This window comes from Pyxicephalus adspersus, chromosome 10, assembly GCF_032062135.1.
Source record: "Pyxicephalus adspersus chromosome 10, UCB_Pads_2.0, whole genome shotgun sequence".
Taxonomy (NCBI): domain Eukaryota; kingdom Metazoa; phylum Chordata; class Amphibia; order Anura; family Pyxicephalidae; genus Pyxicephalus; species Pyxicephalus adspersus.
In genome coordinates this window covers 55,508,092-55,515,056 of record NC_092867.1, presented here as the reverse complement: position 1 = coordinate 55,515,056, position 6,965 = coordinate 55,508,092, and positions in this window count along the sequence as shown.

Sequence of the window (6,965 nt, the reverse complement as noted above, 5' to 3'; positions counted from 1 at the left end):
GGTTCTGCACAAACTCCAACATCACAGTCAGGACAGTAGAACTTGGTTTCTTTGCATTTCTTCCTTCCTCTGTCATCGATCTTTGAGCCGCAAACGACGCACATCTGTGAATGTATATAGAATATATACTAGCCTTAAGTTTAGTGAGAATTAACTCAAACTATATTATGCTGTTTCAAAATGACTAACTCAGCTATTTGTGTTCTTTACTTTCTGTTCCCGGAGGCGTCTTGGCCTTGCACCTGGTCAAGTGGAACCAGCAGATAAGGGGACCATGGAAACGGTAACCCCCCCCAAGAAAAGTAATGAGAATGAAATATGCAACAGCAGCAAAACAAGTAAAACAATAACTCATCTGTCTCCAGGCAAATTAAAGAAAAGACCAGGCCAGAATTGGATGACCGGTAACGCAAGGAACTGGAGAATAAATAATAGACTCTTTGGTTAAAGTTTTCAGAAACTCATTTAGACAGAGGAAAGGACAGTCCCAACCTCTATTGCCTTGTCTGTTGTGAGTTTCCCACCCATGAATAAAACCTTGATTTATTTACTATACCTCAGAAGTTGTCGTGAATAATTGTCAACTTACCATTGACACATCCTTAAAGGTGCACCCTTTTTCTGGGTTAGTGGGATGTATTCAATGAAGTGATGACCGGTCAGGCGTTCCAGGTTGACAACGGTGGAAGCATGACGTCCAGGTCTATTCATAGCCACTGATGGTGTTTGGTGGTTTCTGACTATGGATTTGGAAACTTGCAAAATGAAGTCTGAATGATTCACAGGCCTCTTGACAATTTTTTTTCTGTACAGAATGTAGGCATTCCATAGGCACTGCTCAACAAGAAGCCTGAAAATCTTTTGGTAGTACTTCCTTTGCTGTTTCCTCATCCCTGGGTAGAATGTCATGGCTTGGTCAGCTCTGTCGACACCTCACATGGTGTTGTTGTAGTCAATCACTACCTGCGGCTTAATCACTTCTTTCCCACATTTTGTGTGTACCAAAACGGTGGAGGCATCATGGACAGTACTCATCAATCACACATCTTTCTTGTCACGCCATCTCAGGGCCATCAACTTGCCTTTCTGCCAGGCAATATTTTCTTCAGCTACCCTTTCGTAAACAGTGATGGCAGGTTGCGTCGGTTAGCCCTAACGGTTCCATAGGCATCTGTTCTGTGTTGCAGAAGGAACTCATAAAGCTCAGGAGACGTGTAGAAATTGTCACTTATGACACAATAGCCCTGACCTAGCAATGGCTCAATGAGGGATAGCACTGAAGATGTTGCCAATCCATAATGGCTGTATCTGGGGTTGAACTGTGTCCATTTTCCAGTGTACAGTACTGTATTCCAGATGTAGCCAGATGAGGATTCGCACAGCATATAGCTTTTCACGCCAAATCGTGCCCTCTTTGACGCAATGTACTGCACCCAGCTGAGCCTCCCCTTGTAAGACATTAGACTTTCGTCAATGCTGACATCTCTTTCTGGCACATAGGTTTGCTGGAAATTTTGTAGAGACACTTCCCAATTTTTTTTCAGTTTTGGTGCAGAATGGGTAATCTCATCAATATCTTCATTGTTTGCGAAGTGCCGGTACTTTATGATGAGGGAAGGCGATTCCACAAGGGACTCCAAATCGCTATCGCTGCTTTCAAATTCCTCCAAAACAGCGCTTGCGCTGGAGAGATGCCTTTTGGATGCCACGTGGTCTCCAGCAAACAGTCAGGAACAATCAAGGTCAAAGACAAAGTGATGAAATTACACATTCAGGAAGTGATTCAAAAGGTCAGATCAAGGTCATGGCTAATAGTGGGCAAAATGTAAATCAGGGCACTGGACAATGATGCTTGGTGCACCTAAATATGTACTTGTACTTTTATTATATGTTTTTATGTGTATTTTACTGAAATATTTTTTTTAAGGCAGAATACATAGTAATCTGCTTTTAAATTTACCGCCCCCATAATCCATTACTCCACCGCATCACCCGGAAGATGTCACATCTTGCCGGGTGATGGGATGTCCCCACCCTGCTCACTCCCCTAGATCCACCATTGATGCTGCTCACATCACCCGGAGGCTGTGAGCGTCATATCTTCGGGGTGATGCGAGCAGCTATAGTAAATTCCGGGGGTGATGCCAGCGGTAAATCACCCTCGGAATTTACTATTGCTGCCCGCATCACCAGTTAGATGTAATGCACCATGTAGAAGTCCTGCATGGTGCATCGCATCTAACTGCGGATGCGAGCAGTGGCATGGCCGGGACTCGGGTGGCATTTAAAAGCAGATTACTCAGTAATCTGCTTTTAAATTTCCAGTCTGGCCACGCCCCCCGACGGACAGACGCCCCGACATCACAGCGGGATCGTCCGATCACTGCTGGAACGCATGGCACAGGTAAGGGGGGCTTCTAAAGTTACCCTGAGTGTGACTCAGGGTACTGCTTTTTGCAAGTATTTTCCACCCCGAGTCACACTCGGGATTACCGCTAAGGGGGTTAAGCAACTATAAACATCAAAAAACAATGTAAGTACTAGTGTTACTGCAACTGTTTAGTCCCAGACAGGAGAGGTCTAAAAGATACCCCCACTCTAACAGTACCCGTATCATATCTGAAGACAGTAATCATCAACAGTAAATGAGAATAAGCAAGTAGTAGCAAACTGTATGGCATTCAGTATTATCAAGGAGATGGAAAAAAGAAGTGAAGCATTAGTTTGTTACACTAAGTAGGGATTGTTACACCCCATGCAGACTGTTCTTAGGCTTCCAGAGTGATAAGGCTGACCCCATTTGTATGTATCATGACAGTACTTAATTAAGTACAGTAGCAGGCACATCTTCAAAGTGCCCGGACATATCTAGCAAAATCAAATGGGCCTTCCGGGCCATGCTTTTCACATAACCATTACAGCAAAAACAGTGAACTCCACAGATCACATTACTGGGCATAGCGGACAACTGTGACATTGAGTCAGGGACTCTAATCTCCAGAGCTGTTGTCAGGGGTTTATCTAATTTGATATTGAAGAAAGCAGTAGTGGTAGCTTTCAGTTCTGAAGATGAGGTAGTCTCTGGCTGGCCTCCAACCCCGATATTATTTCTGCAGTTGTGGTAGAGGCAATCTTGAGTAGTTTCCTGGGCGAGCTCTAACATTTAAAGAGAGTATAGAAGAGTATACATTTGTAGTAAGAAATCTTTGCACAGGGAAACACAGGATCACGAGGTCTGCAGGATGTGTGGCACTATCTTCGATTGAAAATCTGGAGGCCCTGGGTCTCTACACCACAAAAATATACTGTGGGGGATCTGTGCAGTGCTTGAATTAGGAAAGAGTTCTGCATCTGCCCGGCTAAGGCTGCGTACACATGTGCAATAATTATCGTTGGAAACGAACGATCCACAAAAGATCGTTCGATAATTGTTAACAAAAAAAGTGCACAACGACTAGTTAAGAATGCTGTCGAACAAGGAATCTCACGAAAATCAACGACCGCCCCGGCCGATCTGATTGGACGATGATCATTCGTAATCTATTGTGTGATCGTGGATTGTTCTGTGATACACTTTCTCCTGTACATGTCACATCCTGCATCGTTCGAACAATCGTTCACAAACAATCGTATCTAGTGTGTACAATATTGGTGGATTATATTTGAAAATTATATTTGAAATATAATCAGGAATAATGGTTGATCGTTCTTTTTCAAACTATAATTATTGCACGTGTGTACCTAGCCTTAGTGGGGGGAAGAGGGGGCAAGTAAGGAATAGTAGGGTGTGATAACAGCTGGACTGTAAAACAGCAAGGTCGGACACCGAGCTGCAGGGGGTTGCATCCTCACACCCGCCATTGCTAGGCAACAGCCCCAGCCCCCACTGAATTAGGCTGCCATTCAAACTGAATTGTACTGAATGTTCTTTACTGTGTTACTACATTGCAGGAGTTTTAATATGCCATAAAGAATCTAAACCAGGAAATCAAAAATGGGTGTTACCACCAACTTCTACAAAAAGAATGATTGCCTGGTGTCACTGCTAAGCAAGAATCTGAAAGCTTTTTGATTCAATATCCCACTAGAACACTTATATACACCTATACACCACACAGGGTTTTCAGACTTTTCGTATACTTCTCTAGCTGCACACAGTCTTGAACTCCAAGCCCTCCAGGTAAGTAGAATTTTTACAGGGAGGTCAGAAAGGGCTGCCTATGTATTTGTCGCACTACATATGTGATTAAATACTGAAATTTTCTAAACACAAATAAGCAGGAAATGTATTGCAGTAAATAAGTAATGAACTAAGCATGAAGTAAATAAGTAATGGGCAATGCAAAGCACTTCATCTAAAATAGTACTTTATTATGTGTAAAAATTTACATAAATTTTAAATATTACTCAATGTATGTAGATCTGCTTTATTAAATATCTTTAATAAAAGAGAATAAAATACAAAAAATACTGATCTGCTTTGTGGAACACTAGCTTTAAACGTTAAACATTCTTGGTGATACTTGGAGGAAACAAAATTTAGAATCCTAATGCTGTCCAATTATAGCTGTAAAATGAACAAAAAAAGTTAAGTAAATCAGAACAAATGGATCTATAATTCAATATAACCAAAGAATAGAAACTCATACAAAATGGTCACGTAATAACTAAAGCTGCGTACACACGTCAAATTTTTCTCGCCCGATAATCGGCATCGGTCAGATATCGGGCGAGAATCTGGCGTGTGTACAGCCCAGGTCGTTCATCGTCCATGGATCCGTCCTGGCGGATCCACGGATGATGAACGATGAGCGATCCTAATGCAAGGGAAGGGGGAGAGCGCGCAGCAGGGTGACACTCCGTCGCTCTCCCCCTCCCCTCTCCATAGAGCAGAAGGGTGCTGTATGTATTATTATTAAACAGGATTTATATAGCCCCAACATATTACGCAGCGTTGTACATTAAATAGGGATTGCAAATGACAGACTAATACAGAAAGTGATATAGGAGGAGAGGACCCTGCCCCGAAGAGCTTACAATCTAGTAGTATGTACAGCACTCGTTGGAAAGGATCGTGAAAGATCCTTTCCAACAACAAGAATTGCACGTGTGTATGCGGCTTTAAGTTTACCATACAAATGAAAATGTCACTGTACAATCAGCTTTAGATATCAATCTTTATTTAGTGTGGCTGGCCTTTGCATTACATATGTGTTTTTGAATAAAGAGGAGATTGTGTAGATTAACTGTAAAATGTATGTCAGTGCTTAGGCCAGCTTGGGATGGGCAACCACAGTGGTTGCATTTGTCCCGTGCTTTTGGAACCGCAACCTCATGGGACATTATAAAACTGATTCAATTGACTTGATTATGGAATGCATTGCAACCCAGTTGAAAATCATTCTATTGAAGCCAGAAGTGGTTGTATGGTAAACCCCACTGAGAAGTGACATGTTGCTTCTAAGATACCTGCAAATCTATTTGTACACACATGACATTTTAACAACTCCCACTGCTTTTGGTATGCATATATGGGCCTATGTGATTGATGTACCTCTACTCTGAACTAGGCTTTCAAGTTTGTATGATTAGGCAGGTCACTATTGCAGAAAGGGATCTTCACCCGCCACCTGAGCTCCTTTCCCATGGCCTAGTATTTATGCGGGGCTTACTTAGGATCTGGAATCCACTTTAAGCAGACCCCTCAGTGGTGCTGGCTATGTTTGCATCAATGAAAAATTAAACATTTTATTATATGTATGGAAGAGGCCACCTTGTCTATAGCAAATTGCCATGACATCTACTCCTGACCTTTTCCACCCACATCCCTCCCTCACTGCTCATTCCCCACCCAGGCTTTAACCAGTTATTCAGTGTGTTGTCTTCTGTGATTGGTTTATGATGTCAAAGATACAGATCAGGTCCACGCCACAAAAATCCAGCATTGTCATTGCTTTTTGTGGAGTGCCTTGTCCCCCACCTTATCTCTGGAGCATGTTGACCCTGATCCGCGTTTCCCCCCCCCCCCACATTATGTGGAGTGATTGTCTCCCCCCAACATTCTGTGGAGCGATTGTCCCTTCCCACATTCTGTGGAACGATTGTCCCCCCTTTCCACATTCTGTGGAGCGATTGTCCCCCACCCCACATTCTGTGGAGCACGTTGTCCCCCCCACATTTTTTGGAGCGTGCTGCCCCCCCCCCCATTTTGTGGAGCATTGTCCCCTTTCACATTTTGTGGAGCACGCTGTCACCCCCCATTTTGTGAAGCGTGTCACTTTCCCCCTCACATTCTGTGGTGCGCGTCATTTCCCACCCCCTTAAAATTCTGTGGAGAGAGTCATTTCCCCCTACATTCTATGGAGTGCGTTGTCCTATGTGGTTGTCGGGGAACATTCTGTGCAGCGCGTTGTAAAAACCTGGACATTCTGTGAAGTGCGTTGTGAAGTGTGTTGTCCCCCCCCCCCACATTCTGTAGAGCGTGTGTTGTTCCTACCTCGACATTCTGTGGGGAGCGTTGTCCCCCCCCCACATTCTGTGGGGCGCATTGTTTCCCCCCATTACATTATGTGGAGCGCGTTGTTACCCCCCCACATTAGGTGGAGCACATTGTTCCTCCCCCCCCCTCACATTAGGTGGAGCACGTTGTTGCCCCCTCACATTTTGTTGAGCACTCCCCCTCCACATTCTGTGGAGAATGTTTTCCTCCCACACATTCTGTGGGGCACGATGTCCCCCCCCCCGACACATTCTGTGGGGCACGATGTCCCCCCCCCGACACATTCCGTGGAGTGCATTTTTTCCCTCCATTACCTCACAACAATAGGAGTGCACCCCATCAACTGTGTCTTCCCTCCTGTAACCCTATAATACCATACAACAATGGAAGTGCACCTCATCACCTGTCCCACCCCCATATTACCTCTCACCCCTCCTGTACCCCATATTACCTCACATCAATAAGA